Source organism: Lissotriton helveticus, chromosome 6 (assembly GCF_964261635.1).
Source record: "Lissotriton helveticus chromosome 6, aLisHel1.1, whole genome shotgun sequence".
Classification (NCBI taxonomy): Eukaryota; Metazoa; Chordata; class Amphibia; order Caudata; family Salamandridae; genus Lissotriton; species Lissotriton helveticus.
The window spans coordinates 1,540,060,446-1,540,084,602 of NC_136067.1; positions in this window are offsets into that span (position 1 = coordinate 1,540,060,446).

Below are 24,157 nucleotides of genomic sequence, written 5' to 3' on the forward strand. Positions count from 1 at the left end.
AAGTATTGTTTTAAGGCATACCATCCGTATTAGGGTGAATAAATAGCACTGGTTGTGATGAGGCTATAGGTAGGCTGTATGGAGCTGGGGAAACTTCACCGGCTCAGTTCAGCAGCAGAGGAGTGCTCTGCATTTGGGATCTGTTGAATCATAGCTGAAACTTCACAATAAAAACATTTTTTCTGTTTATCTAATTCGTCCACTGTACACTCATGCGTCTAATGTACAGCATGGCTGTAAAGAAAAATGTCACTGCCGGATCCCAATGTGATTTATCCTTTTATCCAACAATCGCCCGAAAGCTGTCTCTAGCCAGACCTAAAAAATACCTTTTCATGTTGCCTGGTTAACTTGTTGAAGTGTCACACAATATTTCTATGAACCAGACGCTAATTGATCCTTATTACATGATTACTTTTCAACGATTAAGGCATTTATGAAGTATGTAAGGTGAAAATATGATCCTTGCTAAAGCTGACCCCAGTTCTTCAAGCAGATCATGGTTCTGATGAGAGGAAGGGCATCCAAAGTGCTCCAACAGGAACAGTTCAGTCCGAACTGACTGACAAGGTCCTTCCTGAACTGGAAGACAAGCAACCCTAGGCCAGTTTTTCCTGTATTTGGGCTCATCAGTCAAGTATAGCTTGGTTCCAATGGCACAGTGTGCATGGACCCACATCTGGGCATAACTATCCCACTTAGGGCATCGCACTCAAGAATACAAAAAATTAACAATGGAATGCTTGAATTAGTCTAAGTCACTGGTAATTATGTGGGCCGCCTCCCATTCCATTGCCACATTGTTGTTGTTGCAGTTGACACTCTAAGTGGGACGGGTATGCCCAGATGTGGGTCCCATGCTCACCGTGCAACTGGAACCATGCTATACTCTACTGATGAGGCTTAATCAGTGAAAAACCAGTCCAGTGTTGCTTGTGTACTGGGTCAGGGAGGACAACGCCGTTTGGGCAGGAGTGTTCCGACTGAAGTAGGGTGAAGCTGATTTGCATATGGCAAGACCAAACTGAGGTGTCACAGTTGGTGAAAAACAATGAACTGGGCTGCGCCCCGAGCTTTTGCCAATGGCTGAGATTAATGCAAGCATTCCATCCACCACACAGTAACGTTTGCACCTGCAGTTTCAGGAAAAACCATTCAGCTACACTGTGTGCATAATCTATGTGCTAACCAATAAGTGTTAGAAAATATTGCTATTTTCGCAAATGCCAATAATCGTGACACTCACAAAATTCCACTTGCAAGGCAATCTTTCTCCTGTGTGTGTTTTTTATGGTGCGGTCAGAATCACACTGGACTTTAATGAAAGCAAGCGAACAAAGCATCCATCCCTCCTCTGCAATCCGCATTAAAAAAAGCAAGAATCTGTACATGGGCATTTTTAACATGCTATGATGGGCCATCCTTATGAGACCCATGTAGCAGGCCAGGAAGGTGCTCACTCTCCTCTTTTATCTGGCCAATGGCATTAAGAATAGCTTTCAGGTCCTCTGGTAATGGAATTACATTCAAAATACCCAATGGTTTTCAATGGCCGTGCCCAAAATCATATTTTTTTTCTCTCAACATTGCATGGAAATTTTGTCAAATTATGCAAAATGGCACTTTGTCAGTGAACTGTAGTTTGCCGGGACTCCTCAAGACTTTTTTTTTAAGTGAACGTTCGCATCACCTAAAAAAGTCTCACTAGATACTAGATAGAGATACGTTTGAGCAGAAAATGTCTCTTGGAAAGGTATTTTCTCTGCAATCCAATACCCAGCTGGAAGATGTCCTCTGGCTAAAATACTAAAGTGAAATCACGTAATTTGAAATTTTGAGAAACTTCACGAATATTTCTGGGGTGAATAAATTTCTACCTAAGTCTAGTTTTCTCTATTTCCATCAACGCAATCCAACAAGTTGACTTCACTGATCTCCTTCATCCTTACAGAGAGCAACACCTTTTCGTCTCTAGAGGTCACGGAATAATCAGCTTGGGGAGAAAGTCCTTCGAAGCCTCCTGGTATCCACTATGTGTTACCACACCATTTGCTCACACTACTCTTTCAGCTGCTCCTGACTGACCAGATGCTGTTGTAAAAAGAACAATTGATGGACAGAATGCAGACCAATGTCATACATTCACCACAGTACAAAGACCTGGGACTAAATCCATCATTTTTTGTGCCCCGTGCCATTCCAGTTTGAACCCAGCCAGTGCCTAATTTGTACTGGTGCTTTCCGGTGCTTAGCACCGGCTCTTATTTATCAGGGCCGGGTCTAGACCTGAGTGCCTGCCACTGCCAACTCACATTAATAATTGACTGCCTCCACATGTGTCACTGTGAAAACAATTGTTGTTCACTCCCACTCTGTCTCCCCAGTGAATTATGCTTCGCCAATAACAAATCCATGCCTTCAGTCAGTGTTGCCGGTGGGCTGGACACTGATTTGGGTGGATTTGGTCCTTTGGGGCTGCCGTGACAGCGTAAGGAAAGCCACAACCAAACGTAACCTTTTTAGAACACATGCCGGCCCCCCGACCGCCTTATCATCATGAGCACACTGCAGTTCGGAGCAAATGCACTATTGTTTGAATCAGCGTGTTGTCGTGTAGTATGCAGTGTGCAGTAGAGCAGCAGGCCTCCAAATAAGGTAGTGACGGTATGTAACTGTATTAACGTTATGCAACTGAGTAAGTAGTGATCATCACCAGGAGCCTGGAAGTGCTGCAGTGTTTTCTGCCACACAGCTATAAGCATTACAGTTGACCGCCTCCATTCTTCTGATATAGGTCCATCCTTTGATATTTGCACCTTTTCCTGTCTGCCCAACAAGAGACGTTTTCTTTGACCAGTCGGCTCAGAATTAACACCGGTGGAGCGGTGAGCGCTCTAATTTCCTTTTAAGTAATTGTAATCTCCTGCCTCTTACGCACAACTTTTTTTTTACGGATACCCTTCTTATGGTAGTTTATATCATTTATATACACAGATTACTTAGATGTCTTACTGTCATTTTCAGGTAGCAACTCTTTCCTTATTCATTAGAGAAGTTACCTTTTGTTTTTTTGATGCACTATTTTGTTCGTTCTTTCCCGCCCACAATTTCTGGGCCCTTTCCCCTTCCCATCTCGATGTCGTCACTTTGTATCAACATGATAGTATTATTTTGAGTGGTAGACATGATGTTCACATGACTCAATTGGAGCACATCACCATTCACAAATGCTGGACATGTATCACATATTATTCTCACAATGTCACTTGCATTTCTTGCTTTCATATAAGGTAAATTGTTAGTAGAGATTTAGGGTTTCTACTTTAAGGTGTTATGTCACCAGTGCAACATATAGAGCGTTTCTCTGTCATTTTTACAGACAATATATTGTGCTCATATTACCCTTTGTATCCTTCTCAGCCCTGAGGAAGTCGCAGGATTAATTACATTGGCGCCGAAACACGTGTTGGCTGGTTTCTTTTACTTACTTTAAGAACGAATAAAGACAAGGATCTTATTTACTGAAGATCAACATTGACTTTTCTTTTTGACTCTTCTTGAAGTGAACAATACCTTTCACTGTAAAATTCCTTTATGTGCCCATGACTTTTGATGTATATAACATGGTTAATAGCTGGCATACCTGTGTAATGCCATGGGACACTGCAAAGTTGGTGATATTATTTTACCTGTCTGAACTCTTGCTGATGGTACAGCATTAAATAGGGGGACCCTGTGACATATCGCCTCACAGAGCATATGTGGCAAACTCAGAGGGTCAAATTCTTTCTGTTGGTCTACTGACCCGCAAGGGCCTCCCGGTGCAGATGTATTTCCATAGTTCCTTCAAGAACCCAGAAGCAGTGTCTCAGGCTCAGTGAGTGATTAAAACCGTTCTGATATTAATTTAACAAGTATAACGAAGTAAGCAATAATGGATATAGACATTTTGCTAATATTATTCTCCTTATCTTGTTTTCTGTATTTATCAAGGACAAGAGCATCTACGAGGCACCTACCAAAAGTTTATGCTGTGGTTCAAATTGAGATATAATAACAGTTTACCAGGTTGACTTTGGAAAGCCTTCCAAGTACAGCACTATTTAGTACATGATAACCTACCTGCAGGCAGGGCCAATGGAATTTTGCAATTGTGCTGCAGCAGCATTTTTCACATAAGTATAGATTTGCTGCTTTTGCCACATAATGCATTATCTGATTCATAATTTACCTTTTTCAACAAAAAAATGTTCCTAGCTCAATTGGTTCAAAAGATATTAAACACACAAGCAACACATGTTCCCGAGCAGTTGAAGGCACTTTGCAAAGGTTGACTGGCCACCTTTCTTTTGCTCATTGCTATATTTTTGTGTTAAACTGGTACTAATAGGGTGCAGTCAATGCCCAGGAAGTGTTAACAAGTGCAAAACTGACACAATAATAAAGTATCATAAAATGTTCCTCATTATGCTGAATAATTTGCCTTTTTTCCTTGTATAATTTACTCAACCCTCATGCATATTTGGGCCCTTCCCTGACACAAAATTCTAGTGGCCCAGAGGAAATGGGTGGATCCAGTGGAGGAAGTGGGTGTAGGTGAGGAAAGTGGGTGTGGCCTTTGACAAACATTTGAGTACCTGTACCTCAATTTTCACAAATTAGGCACTGAACCCATCCATATGCAAATCAGTCTTGACCCTGTGCCCAATGGGAACAGTCCAGGTGCCGCTCGCTAGCCGTGGTGAACTGTGGACTGTCTTATCCTGCATTCTTGGGAGCTTGCCTCTCAGCAGTGCCTGAAAACGGCTCGAGGCCCCCGCTTCGCGGGCGCCGCTCGCTAGCCGTGGTGAACTGTGGACTCTCTTATCCTGCATTCTTGGGAGCTTGCCTGTCCCATGAAAGGAGCATTGTGACCAGCGCTTACCTGAGGCGCTAACCTGAGGTGGATGAACGCTAAGGGCATCGCGGGCACTGTTGTCCAGCGAGGACGGGGCCGGGACTGCGAGGCCCAGCATTCCAAGCGGCCAGGCAATCGCCGCAGCTGGAGCCTCTTCCACGCCCCGCCTCTTCCTACTTAATCCCACTAATCACCGCGCACGCAGGACGCACGCGGGACGAGGACCGGGGCGAAGCCCGGGCAAAGGGCGGGCCGTTTGAGGCCATTAGAGGTCGGTAGAGATCGGACCGGGCCACCCACCTAAGTTTTTGCCTATCAGAACACTTCAACCTCAAAAACTTGCCTGGCTACCCTGAAGTTCTGCTCGAACAATATGGCAACGAGGGAAACAAGAAGCAAGGCGGCCACCATGGTCACAGGTACTCTGGATAATTTTCTGGCTAAGGCCAATACTGTGGTACACAAGGGTCTTACAGTCCTAGAAAAACATATAGCAGAAGGGATTGAAAACTCGCACCTGGTTTCCCCGGGGTCATCTTCTAATGTTAGATCATCACAACTGCTGGATGCTACACACTTATCAATTATGGATAGCATCGATCAAACTATAGAGTCAGTACTGCAGCAGTTGAGGACACCATCTAACTCACACAGGGATCGAGACTCAGTCCACATCCTTGATGGGGTGGCATCTTCCCCAACTCCACAGACAGTTCTATTCAGGGACATGGGGAATGGTTCTACTGTAATGGATTACATGGGTCTCCGAGAGGACGCTGTCCCGAAAAGGAAAAGATCAAGGAAGTCGAAAGGTGCTAAAAGGGTTAAAGTAGATCCCACCCCAAATACCGCTGATGACAGCATTGACGCCCCGGGAACTTCTTCCTTTGGGAGCGTCACTGAAACGGCGAGTCCTGTAGTCCCCGCCCCCAACCTCAAACCTCTCCATGCTGGTCCATTTATCTTTGGAGGGGGACTTCCAAACACCTTAGAGCATATTATCTGCTCACTCACTGACATCATTAAAAATCTTTTGGATCCCCTCTCGCATAAATTGGACTGCATTGAGGCTAGACTTCTAGCAATAGAAAAATTAGGTGGTTGTGGGGCTGATCAGCAAGGGGTGCGACTAAGCGCAAATGGAGCAAATGGGACTAATGCTGGGATCTCTCTCCCGCCTAGTGCTTCTACTACTGTGGTTCCAATCCCGCCAACAACTCTTTCCACGGAGAATGCTCCCACAATCACCCCTCCACAACCTGCCCCTGTACCTCTCCCTAGGCAACTGCCTCCTGTGCCGCCAGTTAGGAGGTCGAAGTTACCTACTTCGCCTAGCTCATTGGGACAGGTGAGACCGCCTAATGTAATGGCTGACTGCCCCAATCGGATAGGCAACAGCCTTAACCGGCGAAAAGCAGTTAACTTGCCTCCCGAGGCGGCGGCCTATACTGTAATCCTGATGGGGTACCTGAGCTCTCCAAGCAAACGTATTGGAATCTTATGACTCCCTACAAAAATAAAGTAATTAGCTGGCTAAATGTTCAAAGGCCCCTACCACCCAATCTAAGAGGAGAATTACTGATGGTCAGAAGGGTCCCATGGGTTGGGTATACTGTGAAGAAAAATGGGGGAGATTGTATTATTGTAAGCTTCAGAAGTTCTCAGGTTGCTATTTACATTTGCAATTGGCTTGGGAGTCCAGGGAACACATCTATAGAACTGGTCCCCCTGTCGTTCTTCTATCCCAATGTACGAGATGCATTTGCGAGGAGGGACGACGGCTGGACCAGGGTGGGATTTGCTGTTGACGGGTCAAGGTACAGGCCCACTCGCTGTGATGCCCCTGTCTATGCCAATTATGCTTACCCCAATAGATACAGTTGCCTCGACCAGGTTGACTGACTCCAGATGGGTGCATCTGTGGGGGACATTCAAGGTGTAGCTTCTGAAACCGTTGGGTTGGGGACAGGAAGAGATGTAACTAATATCACCATCCGAAACCTTGACGCATCTCCCTCGGAGAGCATAATTACCAGCAGTTCCCGGGGTCATCCTGTCAATTTATCCCAGATTCTACTTGGTCCTAATCTAATATTCGAAGCTCCATCAGATCTTGGAATATTATCAGATAGGTCTGAACCATCACCAGATTGGTCTGAACCACCACTACTAGGTATTGCCACCGAGAGGACCAGGGGAATGGCATCTAAGACTCCCGTAGGACCCATGAAGGTCCTCTCCTGGAATGTGGCAGGTATTGCCAACAAATTAGACACAAATGATTGGGTTTCCCTAGTAGGTACCAGCGACATCTGTCTCTTTCAGGAGACTTGGGCTAGGGAACCCTTCCTCAGAGCAGACTACGCAACCTTCTACATCAACGCTAAGTGGAATGGTAAAGGGAGGCCTTCCGGTGGATTAGCTGTCTGGGTGGCTAGTTACATTGGCTGTAATGCGGAGATAGTACCTACTTTCTCAGAGGACATACAATGTGTTCTCCTTAAATGGCCCAATGCCTTCAATCTGGCAATTGTTAATGTGTACTCACGCCCAGTCAGTGCGTCCATGGAATCACCCACTTTGTATGATCTCACATCATTTCTGGGTCAACTCCCCACCGACTGTAAGATATTGATGGGTGGAGACTTTAACTGCCACTTCGAACCCCTCGAAGGTTTGAAGGAGGGCGCCCTAACTGCTGAAGACGATTATTGGGGGATCCATGCCAATCCCCTCATCCTAAATCATGGTCCCCTCTAGCAGTGCAGATTATGTCCTTGACTTTGAACTTTGCCCTGAGGGCCTGTAATGGGCGCACCCCATCTGATACCCCTTCAACGTGCACCTTTAACAGGAAGGACCACGAATCACGCCTGGACTACATTTTTGTAGATACAGGCTTGTGGTCCAAGGTCCAGGATTTTAGGGTTATAGAAAGATCAGACAGCGACCATAATGCCCTCTGTCTAGATATGGCTCTCCCCACCCCTGCTGTAGGGTCGTCATCTATTGACCCCAGTGAAAACCTAGGGAACCTGGTTCTTAGTACCAATAGACGCAGGGTAAGATGGGGGAAATTAGTAAATTCAAAAGAGAGCATAATCAAGATTTATGAATTAGCACTCCCCAAGCTACACGAAATAGATCGACTGATTGACCAACCTAGAGCCACGGATTTTAATGAGAAAATAGCCCAAATTCACACAGATTTAGTGGGAACTTTAGGAGAGGTTTTTTACCCGGTGGTGGTGCCAAGGAAGAAAAAGACTTGACAGCTTGGTACAACTCCACCTGTAAAAAGATCAAGACCGAGCTGATCTCTACAATAAAATCCGGCACTAATAAGGACAAGGTTACTGAGCTTAGAAGCAATTACAGGGAAGCCATGGCACAAGCAAAGTCAGAATGGGACTGGAATAGATGGCAGGACCTCACCCTAGCACTAGAAACGAGGGACTCTAGAAAATTCTGGTCTCTGGTTAACACTGGCTCAGGAGAACCAAAAACAGCAGTGGAGCCAAACATCGCTGCTTTGGTATGGGAATCCCATTTTAGTAAATTGTACCAAGATACTCCTGATTTTGCTAATGAGGTGGCCCTTGATATTACAAATGACCCCGCAGCTGGACTAGAATTTACATTGGGTGAGGTAGTTAGCGCCATAGAGAGACTGGCGTTGGGGAAGGCCCCGGGACTCGACAGATTGCCCGGCGATCTGTTTAGATACCATCCAGAGATCTGGGGCCCGTACCTTCTAATACTATTTATTTCCATCCTGGGAGGCATGGAGATCCCTTGTACTTGGCTGGGGGCAGAGATAGTACCAATTTTCAAAAAGGGCTCTCCTCTGCTCCCAGCCAACTACAGGCCGATCAGCCTCATAGATGTACCCCAAAAACTATTTTCTCGCCTTCTCCTGGACCACCTTCTAGACTGGATGGAGGACAACACGATTCTTAGTCCCCTCCAGGCGGGCTTCAGGAAAAACACATCCACCATGGATCAGATTTTCCGCCTCGTCCTCCTCTACTGGAAAACAGTGAGGATCGAGGGGGGTAGTCTGTACATGGTGTTCGTGGACCTGAGGTTCTAAAGGAGCTGGGTGTTCCTTCCCAACTACTGTATGCTAAAATTAGGCTCCACGAAGGCAATTTTGCTCAGGTTAGGTGTGGGAGGGATGGAGCGTTGTCCTCTAGGTTCTCAGAGGGGTAAGACAGGGCTGCGTTCTTGCGCCGACCCTGTTCTGCCTCTTTGTTAACAGTGTCATACTCCATCTTGACAATGTCAAGGACAACGATGCACCCTTGCTGGCAGGCAGGAGGGTACCGGCTATCATGTTTGCCGACGATACCCTCCTGCTTTCCAAATCCCCGATGGGGATCCAACGGCTATTAGATGGGTTTGGGGTTTTCTGCAGGCAACACGGTCTGGAGATTAATACAGAAAAAAACAAATTCATGATATTTAATCCCTCCTTTACAACTAGGCCTAATCCGACACTGGGTTCTGCAAGGCTGGAAAGGGTAAAAATGTTCCAGTATCTGGGGGTAACTCTACACGAGAATTTATCATGGGGCCCTCAGATAGCCAGATCCCGGTTAAAGTTGTTTCAATTGTGGGGAGCAATTCTGAAGGTCGCAAATACATCAACCTTTAAACCCATCAGTCCAGCTGTGGAGATGTATAAAACACAAGCCAAAGCGGCCGCATCCTATGGTAGTGAGTTGTGGGGTCACAAAGCCGGGACAGAACTTGTCAGAGTAGAAAATAACTTTCTCAGACGCCTTTTGGTTCTTCCGCAAGGCACACCCTTGCTACCACTAAGACTAGATCTGGGGCTCCCCTCGATAGGGGACGAATTGGAAGTAAAACCGTTGAGGTTCTGGCACAGGCTTTGGTCCACTGGCGAACTTGCACATTACAGGGAAGACCTCAAGCACGTCATGATTCTTAACCAGCGCGACAGAATCCCGCGGTTGGCCTTTATCAAAAGAGAACTTCATCGTTTGGGACTTCCTGAGTTATGGGAGGTTCCTGAAAGAGGCTGCCGAAGGGTCCCACGCAAGAGGCTGGTTGAAATATTTAAGGAGAAAAGTCTAGTCTCTCTTGTGTGTGCACCTAAAATCGGCACCCTGACTGAACAATTCCTGGATTCCAAAAATTCTTATCATTTTGAAGGTTTTATGGACATCATATTTCCTAATTTGGCAGGGAAACTGTTCATTCAATGGAGGCTAGGCACCCTGCCCCTGAAAACTTTCCCTTGCAAATGGACAATGCGGGATGAAAAAATCTGTCCTGGGTGCAATAAGTACGATGAGGAAGAAACTCACGTTTTGTTTTTTTGCCCAGCCTGCACTAGACCGAGGAAATACTGGCTAATGCCATTGTGTAGGAACTTGGGCATAAGAAACTATTTACATTCATACAGAATACTGAAGACAAGTACCCTGCCCCATATAGTTTTTGCAGTTGCCAAGTTTATAATGGCCATGTGGCAGATAAGGGGAAAATACCAAAAGACTGAAAAGTGATATGAATTGTAATGAAATCGCTCCTCATACCCAGACTCTCCAGGGAAATGAACTACTTATGAAATGTACCATGTCATGTTTTTATTGTATGTCGGATGTGTTTTAAATGTTTTTAATGCTTTTAATGAATCTTTTATGGTCTCAAATGGCCGAAATAAAGAATTTTTGGATTGGATTGGATTGGAACAGTCCAGCCCGAACTGCCAGGCAAGGTCATCCCAGGACTGCAAAACAAGCATTCTAGGACCAGTTTCAGGGTTTCACTCCTCATCAGCCAAGATAACTTGACTCCAGATGACCAGATGCTTTTGTTCTTTTCAACGCCTCCATATCTAAAATGAGAGAAGCTCACCAGTCCATTGCTGTGGAAGTGTTAGTAGGTGGAGAACACTTGTTTTCTTTTTATTCATCCCACTTTTCGTTTCTATAGCTGGACATAAAGTTACTCCTTAAGTGATAGATCGGCATCATGTGGAATGCCCTTCAAGAATAAGACACCAAAACACCTTAACCACAACACAGATAGCCTTTCATTTACAGAAGCATAACCCTCACAATGGGAGCGCCAACTGCTGTTAATGCTACAAGCAGAGCTCTTGTGTGACCCCCATGATCCAAAACACAATTGACAAGTCAGGCAGGTAACACAAAATCTCAATATATATGCTTCCATTCAGGGCCATTTGTTAGAAAGTAGGTTATTAATTGGGTGGATGAGTCCACCAAAAAGAGTAAGGCCACAATTTGTTCCGGGTTTATGTATAGGTTTTCATTAACATTTACAGATTCAAGAGTCAAATAATGATATAGTGAGAAAATGCGTCATCTGGTAAAATGCATATTACCAACGATAACCCTGCCCACCCACCCCATCAGGCGCTGATAAACACATATGCACACATTAATAGCAGCACACCGTATGCCTATCTTAGCTCCCTGTGGGAAAAACATGTAGATAATGAGACCAAAATTCAGAGTTGCACAAGAGTTCACCCAACCTGTCACGGCCCGGCCCATCAATACAAGCGTATCAACAGTCGTCAGCACACACATCTAAGGGGGCAACGTATCTGGGAGAGAATAACTTGGTGAGCATTGCCGCCCATGCCTGTTTGTCGCCAGCGAGTTTATGATCCCAATGCGTTTTGCGCATGTGGTGTTCCTTGGGAGTTGCCAATTCGGCCATATCCCTCAACCAGTCTGACAAAGTAGGTGCGATTGGGGACATCCATCGTTTAGCTACTCTACGTTTGGCAAGCACAAGACCTATAAGGGGGAATTTTCTGCTCAGCGTCTTCCTTTCGTTAGGTGACATTAGGCCGAACAGACACTGCTTTATGGAGTAAAGCCACAAACTTGCAGAGTAAAACACAGTTTCAAAAATGTAAGGCTGGACTCAACCCCTTGGTAGCTATAGCACAACAAAATAAAACTCCCAAAACAATTTCTAAAGGTAGCGAAAAATGGAACAAGCAAAATTACACCAAAGTACTAAAATCCAATAATGGGCAGCTTAATTATGAATTTTTAAAGATTTAAGACAAAACCACCAAGGAAAATAGTAAACCGCCAATCCGAAGTTTTAGTTTGTGGTTGACCAGAATCTAGGCATGATTTCAGGCTGAACGCGATAGTGTGCATGTTGGATACACCAAGTATTGTTCCAGTCAAAGGTGCTACCTTTGGCCTAGTCTCTGAAATAGAAGCCAAATTTACTATTAGGGTAAGGTCGGAGGTGGTATCTGATGAAGTCCTCTCAGACAATAAATACAACAAAAGGGGAGAGGAGAGATGAAGTGGAGTCGGTCTCCCCGGACACAATTAATTCAACAGAAAGAATCCATACAAGGATGCTTATGGGTTGGTCCCTACAATGGTGGGGAGCACACAGTGTTCTTTAAATACCATTCACACACCAAAAGGGCCCTTGGTATCATGCTGCATCATTGGGGTCTTCGCACCCCTATACGGGATGCGGCGTGCTGCAACCGACGATTACGTGGGAGCACTGAAATTTGGCTATGTGTGGTGTGTGGAGGTATAGGATGTAAAGTGAGTGGTGGGGTCGAAAAGTGAAAAAAGTGAATATTAAAAAACATTTAAAAATACCTGGCACCTGAGGTCAAATAAATGTATTGGGCCTCCGTGCTGGTATTGTTAAAAGGGGTGTAGTGGAGGTATTTTGTATTTTAATGTACAACACCTCACGTGTGCGTCGACATGTTTTGAAGCAAGGCTTCTTCTTCAGGATGGGGTGCACAGATCCCCACCTTACTCACGTCAGGGTATCTCTAAGCATAACTATTAAACAAAATTCTGTTTAATCTGGCTAAAAAGGGCTAATATGTGCCTACTTATTTTCTTTATTCACAAGTATATGCAATGAGTACCTGAAAGAGAAGGGGAACAGAAGAACACAAGAAGAAAAGCATATAGGGCCAGATGTAGGTAAATCTGATTTACCTACTCTTAAATACCGAATCACACCAAATCGGTATTTAAGAGTAGGTAAATTGGAAGTAGGCAGATGTAGGTAATTTTTCTTTTGCAATTACCGATTCTGTAAGATTCGGTATTTACCGATTCGGTAAATACTGAGTCGGTATTTCCCATTGATTCCTATGGGCCTTGAAGCCCATAGGAATCAAAGGGAAATACTGAATCGGTATTTACCGAATCGGTAAATACCGAATCCTGGCAGGGGGAACGGGGTGTCACTTTGACACCCTGTAGCACCCCAATTGCAGGCTTGTGTGCCATGTGGCACACATACATGCCCTAAGGGCATGTCTGTGTGTCACATGGCATAGGTGTACATGCACAGATGTGCATGTACACTGGAATTCGGTATTTTACCACCCAATAGGATTGGGTGGTAAATACCGACTCCAAAAGGGCCTGTGGCACTCTTTGAGGTGCCAGCTACATCTGGATTTACCGAATCGGTCCATATACCGATTCGGTATTTTACCGAATCGGTAAATTTACGGATTCAGTAAATTTACGGATTCAGTAAAATTCGGGCCCCCTACATCTCAAAAACCAATTACTGGTCGTATACCTCCACACACCACACATAGCCAAAATTCAGTGCTCCCACGTAATCGTCGGTTAGCAGCACACCGCATCCCGTAGAGGGGTGCAAAGACTCCAATAATGAAGCATGACACCAAGGGTCCTTTTGGTGTGTGAGGGGTATTTAAAGAAAACTGTGTGCTCCCCAAAATTGTAGGGACCACCCCATAAACATCCTTGTGTAGATTCTTTCTGTTTAAGTAATAGAAGTCCTCTCAGAGGCAGATAACCAATGGATAAGGCCCCGTTGAAACTGTTGCTTTTGGCAGTAGAAACTATGAGCAGGAATATTCAAATTTGGTGCCTAACCAAGTTCTCTTGGTGGTCAGACAATTTTCATGCCTTCACCCGATAAAGATTTCTATCTTCGGACTCAGGGTCTGATTAAATGTTTGGCAGATTGATAAGTGCTTGTAGGAATGGCAGAGGACATAACCTTCGCCATCCACATGATCCTTCATCCTCCAAATTTACAGATGACCACCGGCCCAGTGGTCATCTCTGTACATTGAAAAGTACAACCATCCCAGTGGTTTCTCTCAATGTACAAAAAGTTTTTGCCGTCAGCTTTGATATACGTCCACCAAAACTTTTACATTTCTTTTGTTTTTCAGAAACACTCTTCCAAAACTTAAGTTTGTTTCTGGAAAGCAAAAAACTATTGACCCCCAAGCCCTGGGAGTCTTATCGCAGGGTGTGGAGGCCATTATTGTTTTTCATCCTGCTCCCACCCCCAGATTTTTCCTGCAAGGGATAGATAGGAAAGACATTAAACAGCTCACTCGAAATAGGGTGGTCAGTGTAATGTCCTTTCTCTGATGACACCTACTCCATCGGACTGACAAAGAAAGTATTCCATCAACAAAGCTAACAGGGGCTCTGTCAACAGAATACTTAAGGTTTGCCCATTTCTAAGGGAGGCGGGCCGACAGAAGATTTGGTGGGCAGGGTACTCCTTTATTTGTGACAGAGTACCTTGTCTGCCAAATTCTAATTCAGGCCCTTTGTTTGAGCGCAAACTCCTCCAATGAGGCGGGCTACAGGCCACCGAAGTCCTCTTATAGTCATATACCCTCAATTCAAGGTCCTACAGAAGCTGCTGAGGTATTGGAAGTCCCAAAATTTCAGAAGTTCTGGGGCACCTCCTCTTGGTCACTTCAAAGACTTCCTAGACCTCAGATACAGCACTTACAACCCAGGTTTCTCTCCAGCAGAGGCCCCCAGCAAGGTCCAGTCTAGTTTTACATGTTACTGGTTAACTGGTTACTCCATTAAAAAGGCCTGTTGTTTAAATTATTTTGTTCACATGGCCACACAGAAGGTCAATCAACTGATCCATAGAGACCACGTATTAGCCCTGGCTATAAGTAGGGGCAAGTGCAGCCCTTCAGGACTCTATACAGGTTTCAAACAGTAAGACCAGTCTTCTTCTATTTAACCACAGGTCCAGAGAGTGGATGGGGTGACTGCTAGACACCCCCTAACCAATGAGGAAAACCGTTCCATGGGGCAACCTTTCACCCTTTTGTAGTACATCCAATTTGCCCTACTGCAACCTAACCCAAAGTGCACCAATCTGAGTAAAATGCAACATATCAGCACATTTCTGCCCCTGGAGGCTGCTGGTGTGGTAGCTAGGGATGTGTGTAAGGAAATAAGCAATCCCCTTCTCATCAACTATACCAAACTAGCTCTGGGACCTAGTGCCAAGCTGTCCACAGAGGGCACAGGGAACAAAGCTTTCTCTTCCGCAGGTGTTACTTTAGACTTACCTTTGAGCAGGCCTCATACAGGCCCCTGTCAAGTCAATAAAGTTCCTGACTTCTCTGGGTGCCCTTCTTGAATTCATAGGAGTCACATACCTCACACCCAGGTTTTTTGCTAAAAGGCCAAAGCCATTGTTTCTGTTCTGGGAGCAGTTTTCCCACTTCATAAATGGAGACGCATTGACAGGGGTCAGATTGGTAGCAAGCTAATGCTAATTAGCCTTCTGGAGTGTCAGTCAAAGTATAACTTTTTAAAAGTTACTTTTCCTAAATATAAAAAATCTGACTTCACCAGTATGCTGGATTTTAAAGAAACATTAGAAATGGGTTGAATCAATTCTGTAACTTATTCTAAATCAGAGATAGCACAATTATTACTTTATCTGAATTTTAGTTTTTCTCAACGGACAGTTACAGCCCTCCACATTGAAAATAGCATTTGAGGTCTGGTCATTGTTGGTATATAGAAAAACCAAAGGTGGGGGTGAGTGTTTGTATTGTCAACGCTCCGTCCATCACCACCTTTGGTTTTTCATTGTTGGTATATGGCAAAACTAAATACTTGTGTTCACCACTTTTAAAACTTACCTACCTTTTGGGGTTGCAAGGCCTACTTAGGGGTTATTTAGGTAATATGTAAAATGTGAGTTTTTTCTTGTCAAAAAGGGTTAGTTTGACAGGTTTACCTGCATGTTTTAAAAGCTGCAAGGGTCAAGCTATGCAAGTAGGCCTGAAGCAATATTTTCTTTGTCAGCCTAGGTGGCTTTTCAAAATGTGCTGTAGTCCACAGGTGACAGTTAACTCTCCTTCCAATTGGTGCATTTCCTGCACCATACACTTTGGCCTTACTGGTAACTGAAATATGCCAATTAGCAGATAGTCAATTTGACCATGTTTTAGGGGTCAGAGCAAATACACTGGTGAATGTACAGCAGTGCCCCAGTGTGCAGAATTATAAAATAAATCCGTCCACAAAAATGTGTGTCACCCCCACTAAAAGAGGAGCTTTCTCATGCCAATAATAGAACAAATGTTTCTCTTTTCATCAGATATAGCAAACAACACTTCATTTACCAACTGGATAAGAAACTTCATATAGGTCTACAGAAGCCATACTCTGACTAGCACCAGGTTCAACATCTGATAGTTCATGATAGCACCTATTTTCCCATGGAACCTTAAAGCATTCAACAGAAAGTCTGCCCAGTGTAGCTAATGTAGAATACTATGGCTAGGCCTCAACAACACAGGCCCATCATAACTTACAACAGCAAACAGTTCCTACAGGTCTCATAAGCTCATTAGCTAGAGAGAGAACCTGCTCACCTACAAGCATCATCCATAGAAGCATGCAGTTCTGGCATCTGCTGTGGTGTTCCTGCTGAGTTCACCTTAGTCTGAGCTTTAGTCACCGTTCTTTAAAAGAGTTGCGCCACTGCTGGCATAATGGTCCTTGGATACCCTCAATGTTCTTTGTGTGGTCAACAAACTTGTGGTCACCTACAGTCATCCTAGAAGTCTGTGATCACTTTATCATCCACACAAACTGTGCAGAGGCACTGAAAGGTGTTTGTGGTAGTACTGTTGAAATAATCTTGCCATCTGTCTCCAAGATGTACAATGGTTCTGATGGAAGACCCCATTTTCCTTGGCAGTTTTATTGGTTAGCAGCTGTGGGAATTACCATGGTAATCCCACTAAGATTTATTAATATGCTTTAATTCCTTTTCTCTTAACAGGTGTGCTATGCACTTATCTGCAGTCCTAGACAGCTGCACAGGATTAACTACTTTGAATCAGTGTTGTCACTGTTACACATGGTAGTAGCTCAAGAGAAGGTCAAAAAAAGGATACACTGTGTTTTGAAGTTCATCGCCTTCTTGTCAGAAACCAGCCATCAAAAGCCGTTTTACCTCATGCATTTGTGTCTCACACTGCACTCGTTGCCTCTCATGTACATACTTAAACTTCTTATGGTTTTGGATGGAGGTAAGCACAAACATTCTAATTAAGTCATCCTTTTGGCCTCTGCATGTCTTTTGATCAATCTCACTCAACTAAAGTATAGCTTAATTCTCAGTTTGGGAAATGTAAGTAAGTGGAACCACTGCCTTCTCCTCACCACTCAACTTCTGCATCTTACAAGCAGTGAAAAGCTCTACAGACAATCTTACTCACCCTCTAAAAAGTTATTCCTTTGGGTGATTGATATGAAGGGGTCTGACATTTCCAAAGGCAGTGATGATTGATATTGCCATTACCTCTTCCATCTATCATCAAACCACCACCCTAAAAAACATCCACCAATTGGTGTCCGATCAACCACCCATCACCACCCATCTCAAGCTTTTCAGAAATAAACAGTTATCTATAAGCTGACATCCAATTTCACAAACTGTGGGTTTTGGATATCATCTAAAAGTCCTATCATCCACATGTCCTCCAGGTACGGAAGACCCCTGTGGTCTCTATCAAGGTACCCAATAACCGGGTTCCATTGCTTCCTGAACTTTTCTTGGTTGTCAACCAAGTTGTAGGCCAGTTGTTTATACTCCATCAATGAACAACATCTATGAAGCCAATGAATATAAGTTGGCAGTTCTGTTTGGTCTCAACGGGACAGAATCTTCTGCTTTAGGTCCCAGGAGTAAGTGTGATATTATTTCTTCTCTTGTTGAGTGGAGAGTACATAGCTCTTTGGAAGTGCCACCCAGGAGAACTGTCTCAGGAGTTCTCTCCATGTCCTTTATGGTGTTAGACATGCCTGTCAGCACTACTTCCCATGAGTGGGCTAATTTTGGACATGCCCACAACGAATGTTGGTTGTGCCTGCCCCTCTGCAGTGTCTCCAGCAGCCCAATGATTTTGTATTGTTGATTTTATTGAGTTTCACTGGGGTATGGTGCCCTCAGTTTAATATTTTAAAGATAGCTTCCCTCCCTTGGGTGTGACATGCATAAATACTTCGGGGTCCGGCGGGAGCCTCGGAAATGCAGACCAGCAAGATTCTTCTTTGGTGCCTGCTTGCGCAGGGGAGTCACTCCTTGACCCCAAGGGAGATTAGTCCGTCTTCTAGTCATGTAGAATGTCGAAATTCCAGGATATATATTGCAGAGTTTTGTCCAGGTGTAATCTGAAGTCCTAAGGACTGGGGTCCCATACTTATACTAAGTTAGGGGGTTGGACATACTCTGGGGACCCACCTATGGGAGGATCTAGGGAGGGGGTGGCTACACCCCTTTCCCTTTGTCCAGTTTCACGCCAGAGCAGGGGCTGAGTGCCCCTGCAATCGGTTTTAACTGGGGTATGCACAGGGACACCAAATGTGCCCCCAGCACTGTCCGAAATGCATTCTCTGAATGCACCCACGCAGCCCCAATACACTTAAGCCTGTCTGGTAGGTGGTTAAACCTCCCTATGACAGGAAACCTATTGTCCAGTCCACCCCTGATGGAGTTTCGTCCAGGAGGTCAGACTCGTGTCTGTGGCTGCAGCATTCATTTTGTGATGCTGGGGCTCTTTTAAACTATTACCGGTTAGGTCAGTGTGTACATGTCTCTCTGGTGGGGTGGTAGGATTCCAAAGTGTTTGACACCAAACACGACATGTTTCCATGCAGCCTTTCCAAAGTTAGCATTTACCTCGAGGTTATAATGCACTTTAGTGTATATGGTCTGGCTGCATCACAGAACAGCCTCAAAGAATAGGCTCCGAAAGCTGCAGAGGGGTCCTGCTCATGCCTGGGCACCCTCTCACACAAAACCAAGCACTCTGCCTTCAGGATTGATAAGGCCTGCCATAGGAGTGACTTATAGGTTTATATGTGTCAGTGCTTAAAGGTAGATATAGGTAACCTATATCTCTGTAAGGAGTGCATGCGCCACCTTACCCAGGCTGCAGTAGCAGACCTGTGGTGCCATTTTGGAAGGCTCCGCCAGGGGTGACATAATACATGCTTCAGCCCCTGGTGGCCTCTGGCGTACCTATGCCCTTAGTACCTAAGGTACCATATACTAGGGACTCACAAGGGTAGCCCAGTAACCAATTTGGAGTGCACCTTTGAAAAGTGGCAGCTGAATTCTTCAGACCAAAGGGCATTGCCACAAATTGATAGTGCCCACTAGGGGTTGAAAATGCTGTATTTGGCTGTGCATCATCATCTAATCTGATCTGCCAGTAGCCAGCTGTAAGATCAAATGTGCTGAGGCCAAAGTATCTATAAGATCATCTGCTCTTGGGATTGGATGGGCATCAGTCCTAGTGAGTGCATTGAGACCTCTGTAGTCAACACAAAACCTCATCTCTCTCTTACCACCCTGGGTGTGAGGATTTGGTACCAAGACACTGGACTACCCCAATGGCTATCTGAGGGTTCAATAACTCCCAAATCCCAAATTATCTGGACTACTGTCTTGATACAGTCCCTGACATGATCAGTGTAGGAGAGTACAATCTGCTTCCTATGGTTACCCCCTTTTTTTCCTGTGTTTCACTGGTTTTTCGACTATAGTTTGGCTGTGTCCCTGCTAATCAGGACCACATCCTAGCTGTTCTCTCTCTAAATTGATTGCATGTACATTAGGTACCCACCAGATTGGTTACTGGGTTACCCTTGTGAGTCCCTAGTATATGGTACCATAGGTACCAATGGCATAGGTACCCCAGAGGCCTACCAGGGGCTGAAGCATGTATTATGCCACCCCTGGGAAGCCTTCAAAAATGGTACCACAGGTCTGCACTTGCAGCCTGGGTAAGATGGTGTAAGCACCCCTTACTGGGATATAGTGTACCTATATCCACCCTTTAAACCAGACACATATTTACCTATAAGTCACTCCTATGGCTGCCCTTGACAATGCTGAAGGCAGCATGAGCTGAGCCCCTATGCTGCTTTCGGAATCCCTTCCTTATAGCTGTTCTGTGATATGGCCATACCATATACTCTTAAGTGCATTATAATCCTCGCGGTTAATGCTAACTTTGGTTTGGCTTTATCAAAACATGTCGTGTTTGGTGTCAAACACTTTGGAATACTACCCCCCCCCGCCATTTCTGGTGGTGGGGGTAGCATTCCACCCTTCTAGAGGGAGAAGACATGTACTCACTTACTTTCCCGGTAATAGTTTAAAAGAGCCCCAGTATCACGAAGCGGATGCTGCTGCCACAGACACGAGTCTGACCTCCTGCTGCTGGACGAAACTCCTGCAGGGAAGACTTGGACAATAGGTTTCCTGTCCAGGGAGTTGCCAGCACCTCCCCCTTTGGGGCAACAAGGTGCTCCATGCATTTCCCAGTTCAAACCGGTTGCTGGGACACTCAGCCCCAGCTCTGGCGCAAAACTGGACAAAGGGGAAGGGGTGTAACCACCCCCTCCCCAGGTCCTCCCATAGGTGGGACCTTAGAGTTAGTCCATCACCTAAACTTAGTATAAGTATAGTACCCCAGGCCCTAGGACTTTAGATTACCCTGGACGAAACTCTGAAGACGAAATCTTGGAACTTCGACATTCCATATCGGCTGGAAGGTGGAAGAAATCTCCCTTGGGGTCAAGGAGTGACTCCCCTGTTCAAACAGGCACCAAAGAAGCATCTTGCCGGTCTGCATTTTCGAGGCTCTCGCCGGATCCCGAAGAATCTTCAACACAGGACATGGACTTCCAGACATCTCCGAGGCTGACACGAGTCCCCAGCAAAGCTGAGACCTGTAGCTATCACGAGAGACGTGGGACCGGGACTCCTGGACATCCTACAAGTGCACCTACTTCTCGAAGTTTCCTGAAGTTGTGCATTGGGCTTTTTGTTCCGAAGCTGAAAGTCCTACGCTCCACGAGTGTTCCGTGGGCCCGCTTTCTTCTACGCAGCTCAATGCTCCTTCGCAATCTCTAGTCCATTGGCTAGTGGCTCCCCAAGAAGGACAATCCTTTGTTTCTTGAGCTTTCCTGATTGCTCCAGATGTGCCCTGACTCCTCTCCAAAGGGTGAATCCCTCAAATCTTGCTGGTCTGTACCGAATCCAATCTCTGCATTCTGCGTGGGTTGCTGTTGCCAAGGCTTGTTGGGTCCAATTCGGATACTGATGCTGCAGCACTCGACATCCGACGTGGGACAACTCGAATCCAGCTCCTGGTTGTTGTCGACACCTTCTGGTCCTCGTGGCTGAAGAGTCAAGCTTCACCTACCTCACCTTAAAGCACCCAACATCGGCTGGCATCTTCTTGTCGCCATCCTGGTCACTGGCTAGTGGCCCATACTCTGTCTCCTCTGCTTTCAGGTTCTTTAGATCTCCGATCCACCCTTGGATCCATCCGGACACTTTTCCTCTGGTTGCCTGCAGCACTTCTTCGCAGTTCGCCATTGAAAATAACGACGAAACCCGACACGAAAAGAAACCTATGAACCCGGCTTCCCTGGGTGAGGTAACACGAGTACTTCGGTGCTCCCGTGGTTCTTGACTCTCGAAGTGTCCAGTACTGAAAGGGTTCCACCATAGTCCACTCCTAAGTGTCCCTAATCTTTAACTTTGTAACTTTAACTTTCGCCGTAGAAGTCAATGGTGATTCGCGGCTGTGTTTAGACACTGCACGCGTCCACCTTGGGCCTTCTGCGTTCCTACCTTGGCTGGTTACTGGTTGCCCCAGCGGTTCTACAGGCCCTAGGCCTAACTTCTATCCTTCATGTGGTTCTTATACCACTATTTTAGTATATAGTTTGTGAGGCCCCTGGGGCAAAATGTATACTGTGCTATTTACTGTGTGCTATTTAAGTTCTTGTATTGTACTTTTACTTCTAGCCTCATAAAGAGACTAGAGGAGTGTGTTTTAGAATAAATACATATATTTTATATATATACTTGGTGTGGGGCTCTTTTCATTTGATCATTCAAGAGATTCCTTCAAGACTTAGCCTGAAGGCTGCTCTCCACAGCTACCACTAGGATAGCTTTCTCTAAAGGTTGTCTTAAACCTACCATCAATAAAGGTTGTTTGGACTGGTGCACGGTGCCCACTAGAATAGTGGATCTCATATGCCAGGCCAACTTCTCACAATCAGGTTGCCTGAAAATCTTATTTTTAACAGGCAGACTGTCCCCAGTGTCCACTTCATGAGTGCACCAGGTGGTCTGACTTGGAGTCCAAGAGAACATGTCTGAACTGACTGAGCACTTGTCTGCAATCAGTTTGCTGCTGATCAGTGAGCCTGCCTGCCAAGGCTACACCATCTACTGACCCATCATCAGGGTTCTGTGAGAGCAGGTCAGGGAGAGGGTCACTCTCCTCCTCCTGTCCCTCATCAGTAGCCATGAGCAAGCCCATGTCTGCCCTGTCACCATATGGTTTCAGTCTGTTGACATAAAGCACCCTATGGGGACTTCTGGGAGTTCCTAGGTCTAGTAGGTAACCTCTCCCTTCTGTTCAACAATGATGTGGGGTCCACTCCACTTCTCTTGGAGAGCTGCTGGGGCCACAGGCTCCAAACACCCATACTTTCTGTCCTGGCTGGTAAACAGTCAGTACAGCCTTTTGGTCATGCCAGTCTTTCTGTAATTCCTGGCTAGCCTCAAGGATTTTAGTTGCCTTTTTCATATACTCAGCCATCCTGGAGCGGAGGCCAAGTACATAGTCCACAATATCCTGTTTAGGGTGTTTAAGAAGTATCGCCCATCCCTTCTTCACCAGACACAATGGGCCTCTTACAGGATGCCCAAACAGAAGCTCAAAAGGGCTGTAGCCACCCCCTTCTGTAGAACCTCCCTGGATGCAAATAAAAGGCAGGGTAGTAGGATGTCCCATCTCCGCCTAAACTTTTCTGGGAGACCCTTGATCATACCCTATAAGGTTTTGTTGCATCTTTCAACTAAACCATTGCATTATGAGTGATTGTAATTCACTCCACACTCCTTCCACATTGCAGTCAAGTAGCTGGACATAAAGTTTGCACCTCTGTCAGATACTACCTCCTTAGGGAAACCCACTCTTGAGAACACTCCCAAGAGGGCTCTTGCCACAACAGGCGCTGTAGTGGTCCTAAGGGGAATTGCCTCTGGGTACCTAGTGGCATGGTCCACCACCACTAGAATAAACCTGTGCCCAGATGCTGTCTGGGGATCCATTGGCCCAACAATATCAATCCCCACTCTCTCGAAGGGAACACCCACCACAGGTAGTGGTATCAGGGGGGCTTTCTGGTGCCACCTGCCTTACCACTGGCTTGACAGGTGACACAGGAGCGACAAAACTCCTTGGTGTCTTCAGACATGTTGAGCCAATGTAAGTGAAGGACAATTCTGTCCCAAGTCTTGTTTTGGCCCAGGTGTCCTGCTAAAGGAATATCATGGGCTAGTGTCAATAGGAAGCCCCTGAACTACAAAGGTATAACCAACCTCTTGGCTGCACCAGGCTTGGGGTCTCTACTCTCTGAATACAGGAGTCCATCATCCCAATACATCTTATAGGTGCCACTAGATTTTCCAGCAGCCTCAGCAGCAGCTTGCTGTCTGAGGGGTTTAAGAGAAGGGCAGCTCAGCTGCTCCTGACTCAGATCTGCCCTGGAAGGGTCCACTGTTCCCAAGAACTCAACCTGATCAGGCGCAAGCTCCTCTGGGACAGTTCCTTCTTCAGGACCACAATAATCTCCCTCAAGAGGCTGATCATCACTGTGAGTCAGGGGGAAGGCACTGCCTTAACCCTACTGCTCCTTTTCTTGGAAGGCACCTGGTCCATTTTTCCAGAATCCAGGGCCTGTTCAGTTTTAGACGTTTTGGCCTGTGACCTAGCCAAAGCAAATACATGTGCAATGATGCCTAACATTTCTGCATGGGTCCTTAACTCCACTTCAGACCAGGCTGAAGTCTCTAAATCATTGCCAAGCAAGCATTCTACAGGGAGGT